The following is a 7945-nucleotide window of genomic DNA, read 5'->3' as shown; positions in this document are numbered from 1 at the left end:
GATTCTCCTGCCTCTAGATCCTAAGTGCTGGGATTACAGGAATGTGTCACCATGCCTGGCTCTTGGTTTGAAAATGTTACTAAAGTTATTCTGTGAGAGGCTCATCGGGTACAGGCACCTGCTGCCAAGTTGAGCTGGATCCTGGAGACCCACATGGAAGGAGAGAACGGGCTCCTTCAAGTTGTCTCCTGACCTCCACATGTGTATCATGGGATCTCTCTCTCTCTCTCTCTACACACACACACACACACACACACACACACACACACACACACACACACAATTTTAAGATGTGTTAAAATACTACTTACTAAGGAAATGAGCCTTAGCAAAGACTCATTTCATGAAGACTCTGGCTCTTAGGGGGGGCAGCAGGCTGGGAGTGCTGTCTACTAGGCAGGCGGAGGGCTATGCTGGCCCAGAGTGGGAACTATGTAGGCCCCCAGCTACTGTGACAAATGACCACATGTGAGTGCCTGAGAGCAACAGAGAGCCACTGTCTTCCATTCTGGAAGATGCAAGTCCAAAACCAAGGTGACAGCAGAGCCATATGCTCTCCAGTAGCTGGAGAGGGCTCCCTGCCACTCCTGAGCCTGACAACCTGGTGCTTTACAGAAACTCATGGTACCTCAGCTTGCAGCGTGGCACCCCAATCTCTGCCTCAGTCCCAGTTGGGGTCTTCTCCCTTCTGGGGTTCATGTGGCCCTCTCTTTTAGAGAAACAGTAGTTGCTTGATTAGGACCCAGTAAATGGCCATGTGATCTCAGTCTGTGTCACATCACCAAAGGGTATTTGCAAATAAATCTGAGGTCCACCTTTCCACCCAGGCATCAGATATGGAAGGTGGACTGTTTGGAACAGAAGACTGCCCAAGCAGAGCCATTGTCAGGAGAAGGCTGGGGAGGGACCCTGAGCAACCCCATCATCAGACAGCAAGGAGCCCCAAAGGAGAGCCAAGGGTTATGTCACAGGATGGAGGGGAAGGTGGATGAGGTGGCGGGGCGAGGATTGTGGGATATCAATAGAAACCCTAAGCATGGGGACACACTCCTGAAACCCCAGCATGCAGAGGTTGAAGCAGGACTGAGTTCTCCGAGGCTCATGAGCACCAGTGCAGCTTGGACTCCATTGAGAGAGGTGCCAGGGTACAGCTGCCTACCAGACTTTGCTGAGAGCCACCCCCAGGGACTGCCTGGGGAAAGCCCACCTACATGAAATTGGATTTTCACATTTGAGAGGCTAACATGAAGATGAAGAAGCCATGGTGTATCGAGTCTAAGATACAGAAAGCCAGGCAGACCCAGGGGTTTAGACTGGAAACTGCAATGCCTCATGCAGAACATAGGATTTCAAATTGGCGGCCAGCATTTGTCATGGAGCAGGCTCCACTGCCTATGTCAGTGTTATATGGAGCTGTGGCCCTTTGCTTCCTGGGTACCTGAGTATGTGAACCAGCGAGCAGGAGATTCCCTCTGGGGTAGTCATCATCTTTCTTACGTAGAGCACAAGATGTCCCCCCTCACCTGGGCCCAGTGCAAGTCCCTGCATATCCGACCGGGCGAAGCACTGCAGAGCCAGAACCCTGCCCTTCCCACCTTTCCTGCACCCTTCCCATAGGGAGCCCTCTGCCTTGGCTGTCCTCTAGTTTTTGTTGGAGGTCATTATCTGAAGCCCCATTATCCTTGGGCAAGTCACTGCCTGGCCAGTGGGTGGGGGTGGCAGGGCTGCCTGCTCCCACACAGCCACATCCTGAGCTTACACACTGGGTGGGTGTGGGAAAGGAGGGAGGGATAGTACTTAGCTGCCCATACCAGCTAGACAGAAAGGGGCTCTTCTCTGCTGTCTTCTGGGTGGCCCAGATGCTACGAGTTGTCACCAGGCAGAAGAAGATGGGATCAGGGGCCTTTTTCCTGTGTGTCTTTTCATTCTGTGCAGAGAAAATCTAAGGCCCCTCCAGGTATCTGGGAAAAGGGAAGGAGCCTCCGGACCTGGGTGGGCACTGCCTCCAGCCTAGGACCCTCCCTCCTCTACTCACAAGACTTATTCTTTCATTATTATTGTTTTCTTTTTTGAGACAGGGTCTCACTGTGTAGCTCTTGACTGGAATTCACTAGGTATACTAGGCTGGCCTCAAACTCACAGAGATCTGCCTGCCTCTGCCCTCATTCTTAAAGGTACAGCTCCTGCCCCTCAGCACTCAGACCCCAGATGGTACTTCCTATCTATAGAACACCCAGCGTCTCCTTTACTTTCTCACGATGGAATTTAGCTTTTGAAGCCATGTCTCTTTGCCCACCTATCTCCTCAGCCCCTGGCAGCACAGGTCACATGAGTGGGCAGTATTGGACAGAAACCAAATTCACACCTCATCCACTGCCTAAAGCTCTTGGCTTTTCCTTTTCCCACTGGGAACAAAGCCAGCCAGGAGCAGAAGGCAGCACAGGGAACAGAAGCAGGGATGAAGTGTGGTCCTCAGCTGGATAGCATCTGGGAGAGGTGAGAAACCAGTGGCAGGATGCCATTACCCAATGAGAAGGGCTAGGCTAAGGTGTTCAGGGCAGGGAGAACAGTCAGTGCAAAAGCCCTGGGCCAAGAACCAGCTGAGCAGGTTCGAGGACCACAGAAAAAGGTGGTGTGAGAGTTTTATTCCAAGTGTGTCAGAACCAGGGGTGAGCATGGCCTGATTATGCTTGCACTGGGGAGGGAAGCCTGCTTGATGCTGGCTGCCCATGCACTCAGGAGGAAGGACAGCACCCTGAAAGGCTGAAGGCCTCTGGACCTCCACTACCCTTGGCTGCCTCTTTGCCCTGCAGATGCTGACTAGAATGTGCAAACTGTCAGAGAAAGCAAAACAGGCTCAGCAGGATGGCTAGGGTAGAGGTGCTTGCCACCAGGCCTGACAACCTGAGTTCAATCCCAGGGACCCTTATGGTAGGAGAGAGAACCCACTCCCAAAGGTTGTCCTCTTTCCTCCACAGGTGCACTAGGACTTGCATGCACCACAACACACACACACACACACACACACACACACACACACACACACACACACTTTAAACACAAATAAAGGACAGCAGAAAGTGGCCTGTGCTCAGGGTGGCAAGGCACAGCTCATCTTCCAGTCCCTGGGGTCAGGATAAGACTGTGAGAAGCTGGGCAGACTGAGGGAACCTGCTTTTCAGGTGGTGCAGGGTTGTGGGTGGGATAAAATGGAGTGGGGGTGGGGTGGGACAAGCTCAGCAAGAGAGCACCCTTGAGCCTGCAAGACCCTGGGTCCCATCCCCAGCACCACCAAGACAAAAAGCCAGGCCATTGTGGTACAGGCCTTTAATCCCAGCACCTGGGAGGCAGAAGCAGGTGGGTCTCTGAGTTTGAGGTCAACCTGGTCTACAGAGCGAGTTCCAGGATAGCCAGGGCCATACAGAGAAACCTTGTGTTGAAGAGAAAGAAACAAATAAAAACCAAAACCAAGAAAACAGCAACAACACAATTGTGATACTGGGATACATGAGCCTTACATATTTTAGGCAGGTATTTTTCTACTGAGCTATATATAGCCTAACCCATCCCTTTTCGTTTCTTCCTCTTCTCTCTGACAGTAATCCAGGATGACCTTGAACCTTCAGTCCTCCTGCCTCAGCCTCCTAAATGCTGGAATGTGTCTAGGATTCCTGTGTCTTTAGGTCTGAGGGCAGTGGAGGTAAAGAAATAAAACCAGTGCAGTGGTAAATGTAATCCCAGTACTAGGGAGACTGAGGCAAGTTTGAGACCACCTAGGGCTACACACATAGTGAGTTCTAGGATACTCTGAGAAACAGATATCCAAAACCTAAAGTAAAATAGAAAGAAATCCCCTTGCCCCACCCATCCCTACAGGCTGTGGCTAAGATCCTAAATCTGCCCTACTCTGTATGCCCCGTGGGTCACATCGCCAGTCACAGGCTGCTAGCAAGAGGTTTAAACTAAGCTTTGAATAACATTTACATATCAGAACCTGAGCACATTCCTGCTGGCTACAACAGCCACACAAACTGGGCCTTAAAGTAACAAGAATGGCTGGCTGGGTGGTGGTGCACACCTTTAATTCCAGCACTCAGGAGGCAAAGGCAGGCAGATCTTTGTGAGTTCGAGGCCAGCCAGGTCTACGGAGTGACAGTACAGGCTCCAAAGCCTGTTTCAAAAAAAAAGAAAACCCTGTTTCAAAAAAAAAAGAAAAAGAAAAAAGAAAGAAAGAAAAGAAAAATGACAAGAATATCTTCTGTCTGTCCTGAGAGCCAAAGGTGTTGTCAGCAGGTGTCAGCAGGTTGGCCCTCTGGCAGCTCCAGGAAAGGTCAGTTTCAAGCCTTGGTGTCCCTGACTGTGCTGGGCTGCATCACTAGAGTTCTTCGCCATCTTCCCACAGCCTTCCCTTGGCACCTCTGTGTTTTCTTCTACATGGACAGTCATTCTCTGAGGTCCAGAAAGACACTTGCTCAGAAAGTCCAAGGTCCTCAAGGTGTTCTGGTCTTGCCTCTCCTCCCAAGTAGAAGTCACATCTTCTGTGGCCCTCAGTGCTGCAACTGCTCCGTGGGGAGGAGTCTCAGGGCTGGGGTATGTATGGGGTACGGGAGGCAGAAGAGATTTGCAGTAGCGGGTGGAAGAATGGGGTCACTGAGCCTTGGGATTCAAGAGAAGGGGTCTCTGCACTCCAGCAGTGATTACTGGGCAGGGGGGCTATGTAGGATTGTTGAATCTTAGCTGAGAATAGAGGGAGGCAGACAGTTCTGTCATCCAGCATGGCCATCTGCAGAGCCCACTCCTGTCTCTGCCCTCCCCTGTCAAACTAGTTCAGAGCTCCCAGGGTAGATTGCATCCTGTCCCTGTCCTGCAGTACCCTTCTTATTTTGTGATGTTCGTGTCGTTGTTGCTGCGGACTTACTGCCTCCCACTGCTGGTCCTTCCTTTTAGACCTTAGGAGAGACTGTGCTCTAAGTGATGGAAGTCCCACCTAGGCCACCTCAACCTGTTCCCAGCTGGGTCCAAAGAAATCCCTTCCCCCAAAAGGCTGGCTCACAATGAGGCATCCTAGTTCAGGAGGAAGGACTCGGGCCAATCTTCCCATTGCTGTTGTAGGCAACAGGTAGCCTGCCACCTTGGCCCTGACTCCTTGACCATGTGGCTGGGAAGTTCTCAAGGGCTGCAAGCAAGGAGTGCATAGAAGACATCAGAACACCTACTATGTGTTTGTTGATCCACACTGATGGAGCTCACGGTGGAAGAAGGGATCTTGCTTCCTTATACCTGGGCCACTGTGAGCCTGCCTCTGTGTGCTGGTCTGAGTGAGGCCATTTTGGCTTGTGTGGGATTTGTGAGAGCCATTCTGCCTCTGCCGGTATTCTAACACAGACATGTTACTTACTTGGTGTAAATGGCCCCAGCCTGGGTGCTTCTGCACCTGGCCCACCACATCCTGCTTGGCTTTTCCAGGGAATCTGGTTCCCAGAAGCCTGCCACAGCAGCATCACCTCTTCTTGGCATAGATGCACTTCCTCCCGTGTTCCAGAGTTGGCATCAGCCACCTGTTTGACCAGCCATTACCCACACCTGCTCCTGAGTCAGTAACTCATCACAGCTCTGCCCCCAAAGCCACTCTAGCCAACTCCAGTGGTTCTCACAGTGCCCCTTGCCTCATCTGCTCAATGATGCACCACTAGGAGTGAGCTATTTCATCTAAATTAAAAACAAAACACCTCCCCACCCCCACTGCCCTTCTCTCTTGTGATCACACCCCGCAGGGCTTCTGTACCACTACTAGACAGGAGGGATGCAACACCATATCCCATTCTCCCACACACTGCTCCATCTTGGCTGAGCGAGCAGGAGTTCAGACTGTGTGGAAAGAGCCAGAGCTGGTGCCCAGAGGACCAGGAGCCAGTGGGTTCCAGCATGGTGAGTTGAGGAGGGCTGGTGATCACTGGCCACCCTACCATCTGACTTACCAGAGCTGAGGGAGAGACACAGCACATTTATCAGACGTGTGCAGATCTATAAAGCAGGAGACCACCATACGTGCATAGGCCAGGCAGTGCACTTGTGTAATCTCTACATATATGCTGTGACACACACATGTCCCCTGCATCAATGTAAACATAACTTTAAAAATTTGAAGTTACAGGGCTGGTGAGATGGCCCAGTGGTTAAGAGCACTGACTGCTCCTCCAGAGGACCCGGGTTCAATTCCCAGCACCCACATGGCAGCTCGCAGCTGTCTGTAACTCCAGTTCAAGAGAATCTTAAATTATTATGCCAATGCTTTATGAAATAAAGTTAAAGTTTATAAAAATTGAAGTTACGTCTACAAATATATAGGTTTTAAATTATATTACATTTTGACTTACTATCTATCGAGGAGGAGGGGTGTGAGGATCTCGCAGCCGTGGAGGACAAAGGGCAGCTAGTGGGAGTCAAGTTCTTCTTTTTACTGTGTGGGTCCTGACTATTGAACTCAGGTTGTCGGGTTTGTCACAAGCACTTGTACCCTCTAAGTCATCTTGTCGGCGCTTTTAAAAAATAAAACAAATGGATACCTAGTATTTTAAATATTAGTTTCCCAATCTGGATAATCTTGATCTTTGTTTCATGACAAATATTTTGATGGGTCCTGATGGTGCATGCCTTTAATTCCAGCACTCAGAAGGTCAAGGCTTAAGTGGGGCTCAGTGAGTTCAAAGGTAGCAAGTGAGCACCTGTGTTAAGAAAAGAGGAAAATATTTCAGTGACACAAATATTCTTTAGGAGATTATTCAAAAGTCCCTTCAAATCAAAGTTGGTAACAAGGAGAGCGTTGGCTAATTTATTTTTATGTTTTTGAGGGGCTTGTCATGGAACCCAGGCCTCTGTTTGTTAAGCCAAGCACTCTAGCACTGAAAGGCCTCACTCCAAAGCTGCTTTCCGATTGTGGTCAAATATAGAGAATGTTTAGTGTCATAACCATTTTTATGCACAGTTCTGTTGCAGGAAGCACATTCAAGGAGCTGCCAGCCACTCCTACCATCCAGAGCCCACACTCTCTTCACCTTTAACCTAGCCGAAAATTACATCAAAGTTCTGATTTTCCTGCCTCCACCTACAGAGCGCTGGCATTTCAGGTATTCATTACCCTGTACCTGACCCCAGTTCCTTTATTACATTTTACAAATATGAGTGTTTGCCTATGTGTAAATATGAGCACTACATGTGTGCAGTATCTTGGCAGGCCAGAAGAGGGTGTCCAACCCCCTGGAATTGGAGTAACAGATATTTGAGCTGCCATGTGGGTGTTGGGAATCAAACCTGGTCCTCTGTCAAAGCAGCCAGTGCTCTTAAATGCTGGTCTGTCTCTTGAGTCCCTCTGGTTCTTTTTCAACGGTGAGACTATTTTACCCTCACCATTGATGATGATGATGATGATGAAGAGACAATGATGACAAGGATAGCAACAATGACCATGATGATGATAACCTACAGCATCTGTTTGAATATGAAAACTTCCTTCCAATGTACAGCAGCTTTAAGTTTGCTTATCTTTTTTGTTTGTTAGTTTTTTGGTTTTTGTTTTTCGAGACAGGGATTCTCTATATAAAAGCCCTGGCTGTTCTGGAAGTCTCTTTGTAGACCAGATTGTCCTCGAACTCACAGAGATCCACCTGCCTCTGCTTCCCAAGTGCTGGAATTAAAGGTGTGCACCACCATATCTGGCTTAAATTTGCTTATCGTTTAGAACCCCACTCACTGGACTATTGTATACCATATGCTATGTGTATGGAATCATTAATATTGAACTTATTTGAAAGAATGACTTGCTTCTAGTTGAGGCAGGGCTGAGAGAGGGCACAACAATGCAATTCACAACACAAGCGAGAATGGTTGATCTCTCTCACGTCTCCACCTTCTCCTGGAGTGCTAGCTTTGCCTACGTGCTAGGGGA

Source organism: Microtus ochrogaster, chromosome 8, assembly GCF_000317375.1.
Source record: "Microtus ochrogaster isolate Prairie Vole_2 chromosome 8, MicOch1.0, whole genome shotgun sequence".
Taxonomy (NCBI): Eukaryota; Metazoa; Chordata; class Mammalia; order Rodentia; family Cricetidae; genus Microtus; species Microtus ochrogaster.
This window is presented reverse-complemented; position numbering follows the sequence as displayed.